The sequence below is a fragment of the Moschus berezovskii genome, chromosome X, assembly GCF_049115385.1.
Source record: "Moschus berezovskii isolate FMDL1 chromosome X, NW_MosBer_1.0, whole genome shotgun sequence".
In the NCBI taxonomy this organism is placed as follows: domain Eukaryota; kingdom Metazoa; phylum Chordata; class Mammalia; order Artiodactyla; family Moschidae; genus Moschus; species Moschus berezovskii.
In genome coordinates this window covers 149,452,461-149,466,888 of record NC_142488.1, presented here as the reverse complement: position 1 = coordinate 149,466,888, position 14,428 = coordinate 149,452,461, and positions in this window count along the sequence as shown.

Genomic DNA, 14,428 nt, shown 5'->3' with positions numbered 1-14,428 from the left:
CCAGAGTGGGTTGCCATTGCCTTCTCCCTGCAATTCATGGCATGCAGCTAAGTCAGTGTTAAGAGGGAATATTATAGCATTTAATGTTTAGGTTGAGAAAGAAGAAGGACCTCAAGCAATAATCTGTGATCCCACCTTCACTTAGAAGAGAAAACACTACCCAAAGCCATCTGAAAACAAACTAGAAACAAAAGATGAAATAAATTGAAATCAAAAATAAAGAAAAAACAATCATGGGAAAAAAGCAGGTTCATTGGAAAGATCAACAAAATTGATAAAAGTCTATCCAGGTAAACAAAATCAAAAAAGAGAAGACAAATGACTAAGATCAGAAATGAAATACTGACTATAACTACAATTCTACAAGCCCTACACTAAAGACGTTGGAAAGATAAAAAGGAAACACTAAGAGCAAATCTATGTTCAGTAGGTAAATTCAAGAAGTTAAAAGGAATTGTACAATTCCTCAAAATCCAGGAACTACCCAACTCACTCCTGATGTGTACTACAACTATTAGAGTATGGATATCACATTTTTAATTTTTCTAAAGAGAAAATCTATAGAACCTCAGAAACTTCAAAATCTCAAGCAGAAATTGTAAGAACCAACTTCATCAGAACTCTGAACAATAATCAAAACTTTGGAGCAACTAAGCTCTCAAGATTGTGAGCTCCTCTGGGTAAGGATTACTGGTCATGCTCTGTGGTCTTGGTGTCCACCATGGTCCAGGGCACTCAGTAGGAGATCAGAAAGTGATTGCTAAATTATGTCTTACTCATGGTGCCTGCAATCTGGTTGGATCAACTTTATTTGGCCCCCAATATATGCAACAGGTCAACACAAACATAAACACAAACAGGAGCAGTGTCACAAGCACACCTCTGCAAACATCTGTAGGAGAGGTGCCTGACACTTACATCACCAACAGAGACAGAACCATTTTAGGCCATAAGTAGATTTTAAAAAATGCCATTTTTCATGGAAATCTGATAACTGCCATGAAAGAACAAAATGATGGCAAGAAAGATCTCCTCATAGAATGACAAGCTGAGCCTGTGTCCTCCAAGTACTGGGATAACCAAAGGGGCGTTCAGGAGGAAATGAGCAACCAGGCACAATTGGAAGGCAATTTAGGTTCGGAGGAGTACAATATTCCGATGACTTCCAGAAGTATAAAACCCAGTCCTTTTCTAAAATATCCTCCGGCACATTCAAGACACAGACAACTTTGACTCTTCTAAGAAGATAAACATTCTGGCCCTTCCATGATAGTGTATGTGTTAAATGTCAGTACACAAGAACAAGTGCCCTCACAGTCCTAATTCCAGGCCTGGCCTTCCTGTCACTATTACAGAAAAGTGAGTGTATGAAACAGGTATTTAGTAATTCTGTTTCACTTTTGCTTAAGTCAAAAGGACCTGAGACAGTGTTAGTTTAGCAAATCCACCCTTCTAGCAGCAGAGAGGTCAAGAGAATAAGGTGATAGATACCTGAACACAAAAAGAGGCCTACGATCAGAAATCAGTTGGAAATACTATGGTACACATGACAATAGGATAGAGATTCCATAATACACAATGAAGAATGAAGATGCTCAGCTGGTGTTTTCAGCTCCTCATCAAGACTTCATGCTTTCCAGTGTTTGGGACCATGATGTTGAGCAGTCACTGGATGGAATTTGACCTGAAAGAATAAAGAGAACACAGGTGAACTGAATGTGTGATTTATTGAAACACCTTAATCTCAAAATGAGCAAAGGATTGTTCTTAGATGGGAGTTTAAATGGGCGCTTCTTTTGAGATGTTCATAGGTACATCACAAAGTGAGAACATTTAAGCCTTCCTCATACACAGTGCGGAGAAGGCAATGGCAAGCCACTCCAGTACTCTTGCCTAGAAAACCCCATGGATGGAGGAGCCTGACAGGCTGCAGTCCGTGGGGTCGCTAAGGGTCGGAACGACTGAGCGACTTCACTTTCACTTTTCACTTTCACACATTGGAGAAGGAAATGGCAACCCACTCTAGTGTTCTTGCCTAGAGAATCCCAGGGACGGGGGACCCTGGTGGGCTTCTGTCCATGGGGTCACACAGAGTCGGACACGACTGAAGTGACGCAGCAGCAGCAGCAGCATACCCAGTGAGGATAGGATATAAGAAAACAGATCCAAACCCCACACCCAAAAGGAACTGGGGAGGATGAGAGGCGCCCAGGTGTGATCATGTCATTCTGCTGCTTAATTCTCTACCACCCATAAAAGGAAAGCTTCCCAGGTGGCACCAGTGGAAATGAACCTGCCTGCCAATGCCAGAAATATAAGAGATGCGGGTTTGATCCCTGGGTTGGGAAGATCTCCTGGAGAAGGAAATGGCAACCCACCCCAGTATTCTTGCCTGGAGGATGCCATGGACAGAGGAGCCTGGAGGACTACAGTCCATAGGGTCACAAAGAGTCTGACACGATTGAAGCAACTTAATGTGTAAAATAAGGTCCACACCCCTTCCTCTGATATTCAGGGTCCCTCTAAGTTGGACACAAACTGCTATATATTCTCTATTTACACCATGATTCCATTTATTGTTTTCCATGTTGGAAGACTTCTGTTTCACTGCAGGAAATAGGGCTGATGATTTTTTGGGGGGTTGTAATCTGTGTGACAAGTTAGCCACAGTTAGCAGTGATTTCTGGCTGGGTATTTAGGAAATGATCCAAGTGCTATCTTCCTCTCTTCCTTATTTCTGCATCTGAGCTCAAGAGAGGAGAAAACATGATAAATACTCCTTCAGCTAGGTGATCAAGGTAAATATCAATGGTGATAAATCATGTTGATAGTATGTACCCTTGATATGATGTGATAAAAATGGCACTTTGTCTCTCTGGTCTTCCTCCCCAATACTCATTACCCCAGTTGAATACTTTGGACTAACACTTCCTTTTATGATGACTGGATGTTGATTTTTATTAATACTTTTCTGTATCAGTGTATGATTTTTCTCACTCAATCTGTTATTGTAATAAGGCAATGCTGGGCTTATGCATTCCCAGATTCATCTCTCATTCTTCTTTGCTCTGTTCTAGGTTATAGGGGCTGAATCTGGCAGGCTTCAATCAAACTAGCCAACAGCTGGCTGCCATTTTGGTTCAGCTAACCAGAGACACCACCAAGAGATTAGAATCCTGGAAGACAGAGCAGTGAAAGATTTTTCTCCTTCCTCTGCATCAGGTGGCTTGTCCTTCAGTGGTTCCATATTCTTCATGGCTCCAGCCATTCAACCATGAGATTGGCCCATCATGGCTCTGGATCCTGTTGAATCCAACGCCCAGGTTCCAGTAACACTGTCTCCTTTCGTTGTCCTTCCATCCTAGAAGTGAGTGATTTCCTCGTGTTTCCCAGTTCTCTCCTGCTTGGCTCCCTACCACTTTTGTAACCAACCCCTTGCATTACCTTCTCTCCATGTTAACTATTTACAGTTATTTCTATTTTCCTGGACAGTTCTTTACTGTTACATGCAGCCAATTATAGTGACTGATCTTCTAGTAAACACCTTTGCATTCCTGGCATAAACCCAGCTCTGTCACCTGCAGTTAAATATGTTTGTCTCTTCTGTAATTAATAAAAATAATAATAAAACAAAATATCCCTGGGCTCTGAAACTTTCCACAAATAATGCATCTTTCATCATCATCTTCACAGCCTTCTCAAAACTAAATTTTACACTCACTGTTTGGGGGGCATATATTGAAAAATTCAAATAGCATAAGTAACAGAGTGATTTAGTCAATTTATAAAAATAATTCAAGCAATATACATAGAGTTAAATAGCATGGCTTGTGCAAAAGAGCCAAAATGGTACTCAAAGGGAAATATATAACCTGAAATAGATGTATTAGAAAACAAGAGCTATTTAAATCCCCCAAGAAATCCAAGAAGCTAGGTAATGAACATCATAGGAAACCTTAAATAATAGAAGGCAGGAAATAATGAAGATAAGTGTAGAAATAATGAGTTAGAAAGCAGCAAGGCCAAAAAACAAATGCCAATTACTTGAAAATATTTACAAAACAGACTTTTCTTTTGAAAATATGACCAGATACTAAAGAAAAAAATAACACATAAACAATATAAATTAAACCTGTATAAACTATAGATGCCAAACATATTTAAATGATGTAAAAACACAGCAAATAAATTATATGACTCCCTCAAGATAAGCCAATGTTGGACAAGGAAACGTTTCTCCACATGAAAGTACTTTAGGTAATAAACTAAAACTGAATGACAGAATTTGAAACTTACCCCTCTGCAACCCCCAGTGGGTAACTGAAGGTGAGGACCATCAATGACTGCCAACTCAGCACAAAGGACAACAAACATTATGCTCTTAATGGAAGGACATGGCGTCACATATGTAGCAGTGGTAAATAAACAACTTAATCAAGCTTCTACCTGTAAATACCAATTTAAAGAACTGTTGAAGGGCCAAACCTGTTAAATGACATCAAACTGTTTCATTCAACATAATCTATATTATGGAAAACTTGAAAAACACAAGACTTGCTTTTTTTAACAACAAAAACTTTTGTTTGTTTGCTGTTGTTGTTTTCAAAACAAAGAAATAAGATGATGCAGGGGAAACCTATTCATTAAAGAAGACTTAAGGAACATAAAAACATCACAATATATAGACCATATTTGTGATCCAAACAAACTAAAAAAAATTACTGTATAAGGTAAATGTGAAAAATTACCAGATATTTGCTCTTGCTGAAATATTTAAAATTTTAGGAATGATCATTGTTTTGGGTTTATGTTTTAGAAAATATTCCTTGTCTTTTAGAAATGCATACCGGGATACTTAGAGATGAAACATCCTGATGTCTTGGACTACCTTCATATTAGTCCATTGGCAGAGATGTGGGGAAGGTTAGGGTGCATTGGAACCAGACCAGCCATGTACTGCAGATGCTTGATGCTGGCTGCCAAGTATATTGGGTCCCTTATACCATTCTCTACTACTATATGGATGTTCAAGCAGGTTTTAGAAAAGGCAGAGGCACCAGAGATCAAATTGCCAACATCCGCTGGATCATGGAGAAAGCAAGAGAGTTCCAGAAAAACATCTATTTCTGCTTCATTGACTATGCCAAAGCCTTTGACTGTGTGGATCACAATAAACAGTGGAACATTCTGAAAGAGATGGGAATCCCAGACCACCTAACCTGCCTCTTGAGAAACCTGTATGCAGGTCAGGAAGCAACAGTTAGAACCGGACATGGAACAACAGACTGGTTCCAAATAGGAAAAGGTGTACGTCAAGGCTGTATATTGTCACCTTGCTTATTTAACTTATATGCAGAGTACATCATGAGGAACGCTGGGCTGGAAGAAGCACAAGCTGGAATCAAGATTGCTGGGAGAAATATCAATCACCTCAGATATGCAGATGACACTACCCTTATGGCAGAAAGTGAAGAGGAACTCAAAAGCCTCTTGATGAAAGTGAAAGAGGAGAGTGAAAAGGTTGGCTTGAAGCTCAACATTCAGAAAACGAAGATCATGGCATCTGGTCCCATCACTTCATGGGAAATAGATGGAAAAACAGTGGAAACAGTGTCAGACTTTATTTTTTGGGGCTCCAAAATCACTGCAGATGCTGATTGCAGCCATGAAATTAAAAGACGCTTACTCCTTGGAAGGAAAGTTATGACCAACCTTGATAGTATATTAAAAAGTAGAGACATTACTTTGCCAACCAAGGTCCGTCTAGTCAAGGCAATGGTTTTTCCCGTGGTCATGTGTGGATGTGAGAGTTGGACTGTGAAGAAAGCTGATCGCCGAAGAATCGATGCTTTTGAACTGTGGTGTTGGAGAAGACTCTTGAGAGTCCCTTATACTGCAAGGAGATCCAACCAGTCCATTCTAAAGGAGATCAATCCTGGATGTTCATTGGAGGGACTGATGCTAAAGCTGAAACTCCAATACTTTGGCCACCTCATGCGACGAGTTGACTCACTGGAAAAGACTCTGATGCTGGGAAAGGTTGGGGGCGGGAGGAGAAGGGGACGACGGAGAATGAGATGGCTGGATGGCATCACCGACTCTGTGGACATGAGTTTGAGTGAACTCCGGGAGTTGGTGATGGACAGGGAGGCCTGGCGTGCTGTGATTCATGGGGTCGCGGAGAGTCGGACACGACTGAGCGACTGAACTGAACTGAACTGAACTACTATATGTGTTTTATAGTATCTGTTATAATAATAAAGTTTTATTATAAATTGCATGCTATTAAACTTGAAATTCTGGGTGAAATGGACAATTGTTTTTTAAAAAAGACGAAATCAGTCCATAAAGAGATGGAAAACTTTAAACAATACAAACTTTAACTGTAGTCAACACCTAAGCTGCCTTCAAATGTTTCAAAACCGGCATTTTGGGTGGTCATTTCTACCAATGGTCAGGGAAAACTAATCTCCATCTTATGTAAACTTTCCTAAAGCACACACACACAAAAGGGGAAATTATTTAACTTATTTTCTGACTAGCGCTCCTTGACTATATAGTACCTCCACTCCCACCATGAAAAGAACACTTGAGCAGAGTTCACCCACACAGTACCAAATATCCTAAGCAAACTAATAGCATATTCAATATAGCAGTGAATTACATGAACAGACAGGTTATGGCTAAATAATGAAAATGTGATTCAAGTTAGAAAATAGCTCAATTATAATTTTCCACAGTAACAAATTAGGGTAAATCACTGAAGCATATCAATGGATGTGGAAAAAGCCTCTGAAATCAATTCAACATGAATAGGACTTTTAACATTGAGATTAGAAAGGATCTTCCATCTCTTAATATCTACAGCAAACATACTTCTATGTGAAATGTTCAATACATTCCCATTAAACACAGGAACATGACAAAGATGCACGTTCTCCCTTATACAATGCAAAACTTCACTAGAACACAGAGTTAGAACTGTGCATATAAAAGGAAATAAGAAGTATGAATATTGAAAAAGATAATATTTTGTAACATTATGGTCATCTACATAGGGAATTCAAAGAAACCGATACATGGAATACTCAAATTAATAAGAGACCAGAAAAACCTTTGTATGGAAGATTACTACAGCAAAACCCAAAGCCTTATCATACACACAAAGCACTATTTGGAAGATGTAATTTAAAAATGCCCCTTTCACCACACAAATGCAAAAATTACCTAAGAACTCAAACAAAATATATAATATCTTAATAGATGCTACAACACAAATTTGTAGAGAGATATTTCAGTTCAGTTCAGTTGCTCAGTCATGTCCAACTCTTTGTGACCCCATGAATCACAGCACGTCAAGCCTCCCTGTCCATCACCAACTCCCGGAGTTCACTCAAACTCATGTCCATCGAGTCGGTGATGCCATCCAGCCATCTCATTCTCTGTCGTCCCCTTCTCTTCCCGCCCCCAATCCTTCCCAGCATCAGACTCTTTTCCAGTGAGTCAACTAGTCGCATGAGGTGGCCAAAGTATTGGAGTTTCAGCTTTAGCATCAGTCCTTCCAATGAACACCCAGGACTGATCTCCTTGAGAATGGACTGGTTGGATCTCCTTGCAGTCCAAGGGATTCTCAAGAGTCTTCTCCAGCACCACAGTTCAAAAGCATCAATTCTTCAGCGATCAGCCTTCTTCACAGTCCAACTCTCACATGCATACATGACCACTGGAAAAAACATAGCCTTGACTAGACGGACCTTTGTTGGCAAAGTAATGTCTCTACTTTTTACTATACTATCTAGGTTGGTCATAACTTTCCTTCCAAGGAGTAAGCGTCTTTTAATTTCATGGCTGCAATCAGCATCCGCAGTGATTTTGGAGCCCCCAAAAATAAAGTCTGACACTGTTTTCACTGTTTCCCCATCTATTTCCCATGAAGTGATGGGACCAGATGCCATGATCTTTGTTTTCTGAATGTTGAGCTTCAAGCCAACAGCTCTCCTCTTTCACTTTCATCAAGAGGCTGTTGAGTTCCTCTTCACTTTCTGCCATAAGGGTGGTGTCATCTGCATATCTGAGGTTATTGGTATTTCTCCCGACAATCTTGATTCCAGCTTGTGCTTCTTCCAGCCCAGCGTTCCTCATGATGTACTCTGCATAGAAGTTAAATAAGCAGGGTGACAATATACAACCTTGACGTACTCCTTTTCCTATTTGGAACCAGTCTGTTGTTCCATGTGTAGAGAGATATGGGTAAAAAATAAAAAAAAATAAAAAAACCAACTCAAATAGTCTCAAATAAAAAGTCTCTAGAAGTATACCATTTTCATTTATGGGGGAAAACTGTTATAAAGATGTTAAGTGTGCTTAAATTATTTATACATTTAGTGCTTTACCTGCAGCTCTCAAGATGGTGGTGAAGTGTAGGCTGCTGTCTTCTGTTCCCAAAATCTTCCCTGACAAACTAAAGAAGAGAAAATGAAGCAAATGAAAAGCGCAATATCGACCACAAAAGCTAAACAACAAAACATGAGAAGCCTGTGTAAGAGACTGAATTCTGTGTGGAACAAGATAATAAAATGCAGGAGGAGAGAGTGGGGGAGTTTCTGGCGGCAACAGTGTGAGAGATTCCTGCCCCATCATCACAGGGTCAACAGCCGCCAGGCCCTGCAAGCTCTGCACTGCCCCTCAGGACCATCCTGCAACCCCACACATGGGGCTTCTCACAACAGTTTGCCTCCCCGATGAAAACCTGAAGCTGGGAGACTTGGGCATCTTCACAGGATCACGTGCTAGTGAGGGCTGGAGTGGGCTCAGAGCCCTGGTTTCAATTCCTCTGGAGCCCCCGCCCTTCCCACCCACCCCAAGCCATGGCCCATCCTTCCAACTTCTTACACCTTCCTCTTCTCAGTACTACATGATGCCTCTGAGGTGACAGAAAGCAGCCCTGCGAAAGGAAGGGTACAAGGAGAATCAGAAGCACTGTGGGGCTGCTCTGTGCCTTGCTGAGAACTGACTCTGCTGGGAACAGCGTCTCTGTCCAGGCCCAGTGCCTCCACGTGAGGGTGGCGCCCTGTCCCTGCTGCTGCCATGGGGCCTCCTGCTCAATGGAATCTGCAGGCTGACCAGCTCCTCGCTGCTGCCCCTTCTGAAAGCTGCACTGGAGGATCTCCTGTGCTTCCCTATAGAGAGCATTCCGGCTTCGTGCAGAAGTCCTCTGGTTTTCCCAGCCCTCACTCCAGGAGCCCTCCGACACGTACATTCCCTTGGATTTGGTTAATAACCTTTAGACACCTGGTAATCCTTCTGGGAAAATTCAACACATTCTCCAAATGTTTTCCTCTTGGGTGTGTGAGTACTCTGATGTGCCAAACAATCAGCAGGTTCTTTGGATATAAACCTGAAGTTAAAGAGAGGGATTTGCATACCTCCCTGACATTTGCACAGCCTTGTCAAACTCAATGAAACTATGCCATGCCATGTGGGGCCACCCAAGATGGGCAGGTCATGGTGGAGAGGTCTGACAGAATGTGGTCCACTGGAGAAGGGAATGGCAAACCACTTTAGTATCCTTGCCTTGAGAACCCCATGAACAGTAAGAAAAGGCAAAATGATAGGATACTGAAAGAAGAACTCCCCAGATTGGTAGGTGCCCAATATGCTACTGGAGATCAGTGGAGAAATAACTCCAGAAAGAGTGAAGGGATGGAGCCAGACCAAAAACAATACCCAGTCGTGGATGGGACTGGTGATAGAAGCAATGTCCAATGACTGTAAAGAGCAATAGTGCATAGGAACCTGGAAATTTAGGTCCATGAATCAAGGCAAATTGGAAGTGGTCAAACAGGAGATGGCAAGAGTGAACGTCGACATTCTAGGAATCAGTGAACTAAAATGGACTGGAATGAGTGAATTTAACTCAGATGACCTTTATATCTAGTACTGTGGGCAGGAATCCCTTAGAAGAAACGGAGTAGTCATTATGGTCAACAACAGTGTCCAAAATGAAGTACATGGATGCAATCTCAGAAACGACAGCATGATCTCTGTTCCTTTACAAGGGAAACCATTCAATATCACAGTAATCCAAGCCTATGCCCCAACCAGTAACACTGAAGAAGCTGAAGTTGAACGGTTCTATGAAGATCTACAAGACCTTTTAGAATTAACACCCAAAAAAGATGTCCTTTTCATTACAGGGGACTGGAATGCAAAAATAGAAAGTCAAAAAACAACAATTGGAGTAACAGGCAAATTTGGACTTGGAACACAGAATCAGGCAGGGCAAAGACTAATAGAGCTTTGCCAAGAGAACGCATTAGTCATAGCAAACACCCTCTTCCAACAACACGAGAGAAGACTATACACATGGTCATAACCAGATAGTCAACACCGAAATCAGATTCTTTGCAGCCAAAGATGGAGAAGCTCTATAGAGTCAGCAAAGACAAGCCTGGGCGCTGACTGTGGCTCAGATCATGAAAACCTTATTGCCAAATTCAGACTTAAATTGAAGAAAGTAAGGAAGACCACTAGACCATTCAGGTATGACCTAAATAAAATCCCTTATGATTATACAGTGGAAGTTAGAAATAGATTTAAGTGGCTAGAACTGATAGACAGAGTGCCTGATGAACTTGGGCTGAGGTTCGTGACATTGCAGAGGAGAGGGGGATAAAGGCCATCCCCATGGAAAAGAAATGCAGAAAAGCAAAATGGCTGTCTGAGGAGACCTTATAAATAGCTGTGAAAAGATGACAAGCAAAAAGCAAAGGAGAAAAGGAAAGATATAAGCATCTGAATGCAGAGTTCCAAAGAATAGCGAGGAGAGGTAAGAAAGCCTTCCTCAGGGATCAATGCAAATAAATAGAGGAAAGCAACAGAATGGGAAAGACTAGAGATCTCTTCAAGAAAATTAGAGATATCAAGGGAACATTTCATGCAAAGATGGGCTCGATAAAGGACAGAAATGGTATGGACCTAACAGAAGCAGAAGATATTAAGAAGAGGTGGCAAGAATACACAGAAGAACTGTACAAGAAAGATCTTCACGATCAAGATAATCACGGTGGTGTGATCACTTACCTAGAGCCAGACATCCTGGAATGTGAAGTCATGTGGGCCTTAGGAAGTATCACTATGAACGAAGCTAGTGGAGGTGATGGAATTCCAGTTGAGCTATTTCAAATCCTGAAGGATGATGCTGTGAAAGTGCTGCACTCATTATGCCAGCAAATTTGGAAAACTCAGCAGTGGCTACAAGACTGGAAAATGTCAGTTTTCATTCCAGTACCAAAGAAAGGCAATGCCAAAGAATGCTCAAACTACCACACAATTGCACTCATCTCACATGCTAGTAAAATGATGCTCAAAATTCTCCACGCCAGGCTTCAGCAATATACGTAAACCGTGAACCTCCAGATGTTCAAGCTGGTTTCAAAAAAAGGTAGAGGCACCAGAGATCAAATTGCCAACATCTGATGCATCATGTAAAGAGCAAGAGAGTTCCAGAAAAACATCTATTTCTGCTTCATTGACTATGTCAATGCCTTTGACTGTGCGGATCACACTAAACTGGAAAATTCTGAAAGAAATGGGAATACCAGACCACCTGACCTACCTCCTGAGAAATCTATATGTTGGTCAGGAAGCAACAGCTAAAACTGGACATACAACAACTGACTGGTTCCAAATAGGAAAAGGAGTACATCAGAGCTGTATATTGTCACCCTGCTTATTTAACTAATATGCAGAAAATATCATTAGAAACGCTGGGCTGCAAGAAGCACAAGCTGGAATCAAGATTGCCGGGAGAAATACAAATAACCTCAGATATGCAGATGACAGCACCTTCTTTGCAGAAAGTGAAGAGGAACTAAAGAGCCTCTTGATGAAAGTGAAAGAGGAGAGCAAAAAAGTTGGCTTGAAGCTCAACATTCCGAAAACTAAGATCATGGCATCTGGTCCCATCACTTCACGGGAAATAGGTGGGGAAACAGTGGAAACAGTGGCTGACTTTATTTTGGGGGGCTCCAAAATCACTTCAGATGCTGATTGCAGCCATGAAATTAAAAGACTCCTTGGAAGGAAAGTTATGAGCAACCTAGATAGCATATTAAAAAGCAGAGATATTACTTTGCCAACAAAGGTCCATATAGTTAAGGCTATGGTTTTTCCAGTGGTCATGTATGGATGTGAGAGTTGGACTGTGAAGAAAGCTGAGCACCAAAGAATTTATGGTTTTGAACTGTGGTGTTGGAGAAGACTCGTGAGAGTCTCTTCGACTGCAAGGAGATCCAACCAGTCCATCCTAAGGGAGATCAGTCCTGGGTGTCCATTGGAAGGAGTGATGCTGAAACTGAAACTCCAATACTTTGGCCACCTCATGTGAAGAGTTGACTCATTGGAAAAGACCCTGATAATGGGAGGCTTTGAGGGCAGGAATAGAAGGGAACAATAGAGGAATAGATGGCTGTATGGTGTCACCAACTCGATGGGCATGCGTTTGGCTAAACACCGGGAGTTGGTGATGGACAAGGAGGCCTGGCATGCTGCGATTCATGGTGTTGCAAAGAGTCAGACACGACTGAGGGACTGAGCTGACTGAACTGAATAATGAGTGATGTTGAGCATCTTTTCATGTGTTTTTTAGCCATGTGTATGTCTTCTTTGGAGAAATGTCTGTTTCGCTCCTTTTCTCACTTTATGATTGTGTTGTTTGTTTTTCTGGTATTGAGTTGTGTGAGCTGCTTGTATATACTGGAAATTAACCCTTTGTCAATTGTTTCATTTGCTATTATTTTCTCCCATTCTGAGGATTGTCTTTTCTCTGTGTCTATACCTTCCTTTGCTGTGCAAAAGATTTTAAGTTTAATCAGGTCCCACTTGTTTATTTTCGTTTTTATTTCCATTACTCTAGGAGGTGGGACATGGCTGATCTTGCTTTGATTTATGTCATTGAGTGTTCTGCCCATGTTTTCCTCTAAGAGTTTTACAGTTTCTGGTCTTACATTTAGGTCTTTAATCGATTTTGATTTTCTCTTTGTGTATGGTGTTAGTAAATGTTTTAACTTCATCTTTTACATGGAGCTGTCCAGTTTTCCCAGCACTATTCATTTTCCCCATTGTATATCTGTTGGGGTCCTTTAATGGACCAGAACCTGGTGGTCCAGAGTCGAGGATAAGAAAGTGAAAGAGAGAGCAGGAGGGAGGGAGAGAGAGAGAAAGAAAGAAAGGAAGAAAGAAAGACACGGGGACCCAAGCTCTGATGGAGCAAGGGTGCTTTATCAGCAGAAATGCAGGCTTATATATCTTCAGTAAGATGATTACTCAGGATGAAATTTTATCAATAGCCACAATTCGGACAGTCTAATACATATAAGGTCGCTGACACTGAAAAGAGTCACTTCATATCTCATCCTATGACCTCAGTCCTGAGAACTGCGTGCAACTTTACTCGTTCTCGGAATGGGAACTTATAAGGAACAGAGAACCCTTGAGAAATAGAAAGCAGCATGCAGGAATCCTCCTGTTAAATGTTCCCTGACATACATTCTTGCCTCCTTTGTCAAAAATAAGGTACCCATAGGTGCGTGGGCTTATTTCTGGGCTTTCTGTCTTATTCCATTGGTCTATGTTTCTGTTTTTGTGCCAGTATCATGCGGTCTTAATGATTATAGCTCTGGTGGCTCAGAGGTTAAAGCGTCTGCCTCCAATGCGGGCAATGCGGGAGACCCGGGTTCGATCCCTGGGTCGGGAAGATCCCCTGGAGAAGGAGATGGTAACCCACTCCAGTATTCTTGCCTGGAGAATCCCATGGACAGAGAAGCCTGGTAGGCTACAGTCCATGGGGTCTCAAAGAGTCGGACACGACTGAGCGACTGAACGGAACGGAACGGAAGTAGAACCTGAAGTCAGGAAAGTTGATTCCTCCAGCTCCATTCTTCTTTCTCAAGACTGCTTTGGCTATTCGGGGTCTTTTGTGTTTCCATATGAATTGTGAATTTTTTTGTTCTAATTCTGTGAAAAATGCCATTGGTAATTTGATAGGGATTGCTTTAAATCTGTAGATTGCATTTGGTAGTATAGTCATTTTCACAATATTGATTCTTCCTATGCAGGAACATGGAATATCTCTCCATCTGTATGTCATCTTTGATTTCTTTCATTAGTGTCTTATAATTCTCTGTGTACAGTTCTTTTGAGGTCTCCTTAGGTAAGTTTATGTCTAGACACTTAATTATTTTTGCTGCAGTGGTGAATGGGATTGATTCTTTAGTTGCTTTTTCTGATTTTTCATTGTTAGTATATAGAAATGCAAGTGATTTTTGTGTATTGATTTTGTATCCTGCAACATAGCTGAATTCACTGATTAGCTCTAGTAATTTTCTGATACTATCTTTAGGGTTTTCTATGTACAGTATCATGTCGT